Here is a 6,281-nt window from a genome sequence, read left to right as displayed (position 1 = left end):
ATTCCCTTTTTTGGAACTGGGTGGATATTGGCTTTTTTCCAAGAATCACGGAATGAAGAAACACGTATGGATAGTCTGAATAATTTAGCTAGAACAGGAGCAGGGAACACTTTTTCAAAACAACTGGAGGAATTCCACGTGGACCTGGAACACAGTTAGTTGGTAAATTGACTAGGATGATTTTACGTATCTAGTCAGTATTTTAGGTGAAGCAGTTTCGAGAGAGTCAAGTTCTAGTGCAGGGACGTTCTGACTGTCATCCTATGAGGTAGAATTTCTGGCAATATACTGGCAAGGATGTTCGGTTTACTACGTGGATCATTAGTTTTATAGTGTTACCATATGGAGATCTTAGTGGGGGAATGGGTGATGTCAAAGTTATGATTTAAAAAATTAAGAGTTGACCAGAATATTCTTTTGTCATTCGGATTGTTTAATAATTACTTTGCTTGGTTGTGAGGAAAGTTTGATTTAGCGAGATTTATTACTGCTTTTGCACGGTTTCCAGCATCTCTAAATTGAATAAAGGATTCAAATACTTTTATTTTAAGTAAGAGTTATTTTCCAGGGACTGTAAGGTCGTTGCTCTGGCACAACAGCTGTCAAACCATTTTGGGGAGTTTGATCTTTTAGTGAACTGTTGACTGAGTATAAACCATTCCATACCATCTTGTATTACGGCATTAATGTGGGACACGGTAGAATTGATGTCACTGGAGAAGATTGACTGCCATGGAATATCTATCTATCTATCTATTGCCAGACGCCTCAATCCCATACGGGGTGGCCACAAACAAATCACCTCCACGTCTCCCTGTCTCCAGCCATTTCACTGCCCTGCTCCCAACTCACACCCCCCTCTCTAATATACCTGTCCACTCCATCCCTCCATCTCATCCTCGGCCTCCCCCTCCCTCTCCCCCCTCCACCTCCCTCACGTACACTCTCCTCGTCAGTCTCTCACCCTCCATCCTCTCCACATGGCCAAACCACCTCAGTGTTTTTCTCCTAATGCTTCCTATCACGTCCACATCCACACCACAACGCTCCTTTATATCCCCATTTGTCAGCCTGTCTCTCCATGTGACTCCACAGGCTCCTCTTAAATAACTCATTTCCACTGCTCTCACTCTTGACTTGTGTCCTTCCAACAACGTCCAAGCTTCACTTCCATACGTCAGAGTTGGTATCACAATACTGTCATGTAGTAACTTTTTCACTTCCATGCTCACTTCCCTGTTTCTTATCACTGCTTTCAAGGAACCAGCAACTTTTCTTCCTTGTTCTACCATTTCAAGCACTTCACCCTCCAAACCTCCATCCTTACTCATCACACTACCCAAGTACTTAAATGTACATTATCCATTTCCTCACCATCCAACCTCACTGTACATTCACTGACTTCACCTTTCTCAAAGACCATCACTTTACTCTTCTCTGCATTCACCTTTAGATTCCGTTTCTTACACACTCTCCCAAATTCATCCACCATGCCTTGCAGCTCCCCTACGTCTTCACTCAACAACACAGTATCATCTGCAAACAACAGTACAGGGAGTTTCCAAACACTACCCTCTCTCTCCAGGGCCATCCAACATCCACTACCCTACCTTGTACCTCTTTTATTACCCCATCTATGTACAAATTGAACAACCATGGAGACATGACACATCCCTGTTTCAACCCAACCTTCAACGAGAAAAATTCACTCAGTTCACCATCCACACGCACTGCAGCCTTAGCACCATGATACATACTCTTCACAGCATTCAACAACTTCCCATCTACTCCATATATTCTTAATACTTTCCACAATCCTTGTCTATCCATCCTGTCATAAGCTTTCTCCAAATCCATGAGAGCCACATACAACTTTTTTCCCTTCTCTAGAAACTTTTCCACTAAAGATCTAAGAATGATTATCTGATCTACACAACCTCTCCCCTTCCTAAAGCCTCCCCTTTCTTCTCCAACCAATTCCTCTGTTCTTCCCCAAACTCTATCAATAAGTATCCTACCATACACCTTTCCTATTACACTATCAAGACAAATGCCCCTATGATTACCACATACTTCTTTTTCCCCTTTTCCTTTGTACAAGGGAATAATTATACCTTACTTCCAATCCTCCGGGACTCTACCTTCCTCCCATGCCAATCTGCACATCTTCCACATCCATTCTACTACTATCTCTCCTTCATGCTTCAGCATTTCACCACACACTCCATCAATTCCTGGGGATTTCCCCAATTTGACTTTCTTCATTGCTTCCACAACTTCTATCCTACTGATTTCTTCCTGTCTTCTCACCTCCCTCCTTCTCCCAGCCATTCCCCAGCCACTTATACTCGCATTACTTCCATCCTCTGTGTTCAGCAATTCCTTAAAGTGTTCTCTCCATCTGCTCACTTTTTCTTCCATCTCCACTAGTAATCCACCATTTTTATCTTTCACTCCCCTGCTAACTTCACTGCCACCCTGTCTTACTCTCTTCACCTCTTTCCAGAACATTTTCTTAGTCCCTCCAGTTTACACTCAAATTCCTTCCAAATTCCTCATCCATTGAATATAATCAAGATAATTTCTAAATCCATCCCACTCTGTCCTATCAAAGTGCAATCTGGTTGCTCTGACCGGGCCAGAATGGGATGGTTTGGGGGAACTGACTAATGACGCTTTGATGAGATTGTGGTCAAATCATCCATGTTGTGACGGTACTTCTATCCTGTATTGATCTGGATTTTTCGTCAGGAATATGTCCAAGAGACAGGCATTACGGTCATGAATAACTGGTATTCTGGTTGGTTGTTATACCATTTGTGTGAGATTAAATGTTTCAGCGGACAGCTCGCATTCCAGACCAGTCTCGTCGGTTCTGGCAGAATGCAATAATCATTCTACATTATGGACATGAAAATCACCCGAAACGGTAATTTCAGTGGTAAGGATGAGTTTAACGTTAGTCATGTATGTAGATATGGGGTGAAATACGCTGGGTTCTGAAGAAGCACTGGGGGAGTGATAAACTACAGATAAATTTGGTAATTTTTAAATAATTTAGTTTATTATTTATATATATATATATATATATATATATATATATATATATATATATATATATAATATATATATATATATATATATATATATATATATATATATATATATATATATATATATATATATATATATATATATATATATATATGTTCACCACCCAGCATTTTAAATGGTTTCTTGGTTTCCTGTAAGCCAAGAAACAAAGATTATGGCATCTGGCAATAGATAGATAGATTATGCGAGTAAGAAGGAACAAAGGCTAGAAGCCCGCAAACAATTCCTTCCAAGAGAAAAACAAAAACAATAAAAAAGTGAGCCAGATTCAAGATCTGTTTATTTCGAGATGCCTGGACACACTGCGTTTGAAAGACAAGATCATATATAGTGAATAATTAAAATTAGCTGAAGTGAAATTCAAAACAGTGTCAACTGCAGATATAGACTTGATATATCTACAAGTGTCACCATTGTTACGGAAGTCTGTGAGGAGATGGTAACGAGGAAAACAAAATGAAGATGTGTCAGTAGAGGGAGAGATATGGGGTTCTGTGAGGAACAGGGCTAGAGGGGTTATTGATTGGAGGAAAAAGAGAATGGAATTCAGACTGGTACCAAGACAACGGATATTAGTGAAATAGAAGTCCGCATCTCTGCTTCTCCGCTGATGAGCATGAACAGTGTTTGCAACAACCGATGGCGGTACAGTCGCTTGATTGCTACCTGGAGGACCCTGTTCCACCAGCCCTACCCTGCCGGTGAAGGTAGACGATAACGCTAGTTTGAGGGATGTGAAACGAAATGATGTGGTTTTGTGTTGTGTACTATAGAAATGACTGCTTGTGTGCTTTTGGTTTGATATGGATATTTTGTAACTGAAAGGTGAGATAAGTGTTGGAGAGGGACCGCTTCATCCTGTGGCACCGACATAGTCAGGTGGGTGTGTTGCTCGGTCAAACAAATGTCACTTAGCTTCTCTCCCTGTCCCCAGCAATATGGATTGTAGACTGCTGAAACTGGTTAACTTGAGCCTGAAGTCCAGCAGGGTCACGTTTCATCTGAACCTAGGGCTGCAACAACAGCAACTACTACTCCTGGAACTACACCATTTCTACTGCTGTTATTACTACTACTACTACCACTACTACTACTACTACTACTAATAATAATAATAATAATAATAATAATGCTACAGGAATGAGATAGGAATGTGAATACTGAATCGAGCGGGTTGTGGGGTAAATAGTATGCAGGGATGTATGAGGTGTGCATGATGCTGTGTGGCTCAGTGTAGTGTGGTTTAATGTGGTGTGGTACTATGGTGTGTGTATGAAAGTTGGTGTATTGTGTGGTGTGGATTTTGGAGATGGTGTTTTGATGTGGTGTGGTATAAAATATTTTAGTGAACTGCACTGTTGTACTGTTGTCTTGTGTGTGTGTGTGTGTGTGTGTGTGTGTGTGTGTGTGTGTGTGTGTGTGTGTGTGTGTGTGTGTGTGTGTGTGTGTGTGTGTGCTGCAGTACGCAATGTTTTTTTGTCTCGAAATGTATTGTAATGCGTGCTATAGTGTTGCATAGTGTGGTGTGGTGTGGTGTGTATTGTTATAATGACTTGCGTGCTATTCTTTACAACTAAACACACATAAAAATCATAGCGTGGTGTAAAATACTTTTTGTGGCGTTTTGTTATATAATGCCCTGTAGTGTGGCTTGGTGTAGTGCATTGCTGAGTGTTATATGTGTCGATATGTGGTAATGAACTTTTGGTGTAACCATACCACGTTGAGTACATCGCTTCCCAATCAGCGAAGTTAAGCAACGTTGGGTCTGGTTAGTACTTGGATGGGTGACCGCCTGGGAACACCAGATGCTGTTGGCATCCCTACGTGTCAGGTGGGGTTGGTGGAGGATTAGTGCCCCTCCCTGTAAAACAATTAGCTCTAAGCCCTTGGCCACCCCAGTTGGGATACATGGCGTCTGGCAATGAATGAATGATGAATGTTATTTTTATGCCGAAAAAAGACCCTTCCAAAGACGTCAAACAAGATAAAGCTAAATACAGATTTGTGTCTAATAATCTAAAGATACCGGAACATAATTCTGACACGGAAAAGAGTTAGACCAACATAAGTTGATCGGATGAGTGATGAACTGGGTGGTCTTACGCAGTGGAGGAGGATCTGTTGATAATTCGATATGGGCGATGATGAAAACAGTGGATAAAGCATGTGAGAAACAATGGAAAATACTTAGGAATTTATGGTACAGAATGAGGGAGGGCAGGCTAAACAGAGTGGAAGTATGGAATAAATGGTTCAGAATAGGGGACAGCATGTCAAAAAGAATGGAAACATGGAAGGAGGTATGTACTGTATGTATGTATGAATGGCAAGGATGGTTTAGAATAAGAGAAAACAGGTTAAACAGAATATACAGTGCGGAATGAAACCTGCTCGATGCATCACTGAAACAAATGACGAATTTTAATTGCTTATTCTCGCTACATCTAGACAATTTAATCCAGTTTAAGAAAGGCCTCTAATTGAATAAGTTAATGATGGTTATATCTAACCCTTCTAACTCGAAGAGTTTTTCTGAGACAATTAAATAGACTGGAGTGGCATCAATAAAATATGGATGACGTCACTGAACTGATGAAGTTAAAAGTTATTCTCGTGGCAGCGAAGCATAAGTAAATATTAGTTTTGGTATGTATCTTACGTGAATTTCTGTAAAATATGCTACTTTGAACATGTATTTTTAAACAAAAATATTTCTTACTACAGAATCTTGCCGTACTGGTGGTGGTATGATGTTGATGGCAGCCGCTTTGGGAAGATTTTGGCTTGGCCTGTGGGTGTCCTGCCTCATGGTCCACGCCCGCCTGCCCCGATGCTGTGGTATGGTGTTCGCTTGTAATTAATTATGCTCAGTACCAACACACATCGGATGTAATTTTATATGCAATAATTGTGACACAGAGCCTTGGAGTATTAAAAAGGAATAATAATACCCATATCGAGGGAGTCAATGGCCTGCCATAGCCGTTTTATCTAAACGCAGGTAAAATTCTTCCAGTCCTTTAAAGCTTTGTACGAGATCACCATAAAGGAGAAAATGACATTATTGTTACATCTCACCAAAATACCGTGAAAGGAAAAAGGAGACAAAGTTTTAAACGAATTTAAATACCTAAATATGCAGAACATTCACCATCCTTCGATGA

The 6,281-nt window shown here is 40.6% G+C and overlaps 1 pseudogene; it reads left to right on the top strand.

Annotated features, from left to right (window-relative positions):
- Positions 1-4,819: 4,819 nt before the first annotated feature.
- LOC145398828 (5S ribosomal RNA) lies at positions 4,820-4,934 on the top strand (annotated as a pseudogene).
- The last annotated feature ends 1,347 nt before the right edge of the window (positions 4,935-6,281 follow it).

The sequence above is a fragment of the Coenobita brevimanus genome, chromosome 46 (assembly GCF_032717465.1).
Source record: "Coenobita brevimanus isolate Jiangsu-jjx chromosome 46, ASM3271746v2, whole genome shotgun sequence".
Lineage (NCBI taxonomy): Eukaryota > Metazoa > Arthropoda > Malacostraca > Decapoda > Coenobitidae > Coenobita > Coenobita brevimanus.
Note: the sequence above shows the minus strand (reverse complement) of the source record. Positions and strands in the feature narration are given on the sequence as shown.